This window comes from Salmo salar, chromosome ssa10 (genome assembly GCF_905237065.1).
Source record: "Salmo salar chromosome ssa10, Ssal_v3.1, whole genome shotgun sequence".
Lineage (NCBI taxonomy): Eukaryota > Metazoa > Chordata > Actinopteri > Salmoniformes > Salmonidae > Salmo > Salmo salar.
Window position 1 is genome coordinate 110,718,583 of NC_059451.1, and position 1,416 is coordinate 110,719,998.

The window sequence follows — 1,416 nt, forward strand, 5'->3', positions numbered from 1 at the left end:
TTTTTGATATGTGCTGAGAAAAGGACAGTGTTCCGTCTAGCCATACTCCCAAGTACTTGTATGAGGTGACTACCTCAAGCTCTAAACTCTCAGAGGTAGTAATCACACCTGTGGGGAGAGGGGCATTCTTCTTACCAAACCACATGACCTTTGTTTTGGAGGTGTTCAGAACAAGGTTAAAGGCATAGAAAGCTTGTTGGACACTAAGAAAGCTTTGTTGTGGAGCGTTTAACACAAAATCCGGGGAGGGGCCAGCTGAGTATAAGACTGTATCATCTGCATATAAATGGATAAGAGAACTTCCTACCGCCTGAGCTATGTTGTTGATGTAAATTGAGAAGAACGTGGGGCCTAGGATCGAGCCTTGGGGCATTCCCTTGGTGACAGGCAGTGGCTGATACAGCAGATGTTCTGACTTTATATGCTGCACTCTTTGAGAGAGGTAGTTGGCAAACCAGGCCCTCAGACACCAATACTACTTAGCCGGCCCACAAGAATGGAATGGTCTACCGTATCAAAAGCTTTGGCCAAGTCAATAAAAATAGCAGCACAACATTTCTTAGAATCAAGGGCAATGGTGACATCATTGAGGACCTTTAAGGTTGCAGTGACACATCCATAACCTGAGCGGAAACCAGATTGCATACAAGAGAGAATACTATAAACATCAAGAAAGCCAGTCAGTTGATTATTGACAAGTTTTTCCAAAACTTTTGATAAACAGGGCAAAATAGAATTATGCCTATAACAGTTTCATTGAAGGACGAACCGTGGCTGCCTTCTAAGCAATGTGAACCTCCCCAGAGAGGAAAGATAGGCTTGGCGATTATAGGGGCAGCAACCTTAAAGAAGAAAGTTTCTAAACCATTTGACCGAGATTGTTTTTTTGGGGTCAAGTTTAAGGAGCTCTTTTAGCACCTCGGACTCAGTGACTGCCTGCAGGGAGAAACTTTGTAGCGGGGCAGGGGAAAAAGAGGGAGGAGCATCGAGGTTAGTCGCATTAGAAGCTGTGGGAGATTAGGAAATGTTTGATGGGAAAGGAGGCATGGCTAAGTCAAATAGGAGTCCTGACTTAATGAAGTGGTGATTAAAAAGCTCAGCCATGTGCTTCTTGTCAGTAACAACCACATCATCAACTTTAAGGGACAAGGGCAGCTGTGAGCTACCATGCTGTGTTGTTGCCTTTGGTCTCTATTTATGTAGTGCTGTGTTGTCATGATGTGTGTTTTGTCCTATATTTATTTAAAAATATATAAACTATTTGTATCCCAGCCTCCGTCCCAGCAGGAGGCCTTTTGGTAGGCTGTCATTGTAAATAAGAAATTGTTCTTAACTGACGTGCCTAGTTAAAAAAAAATGGTTAAATAAATAGCGCCATCCTGTGGACTACCAAGTACATTGAACTGTACACTTTTT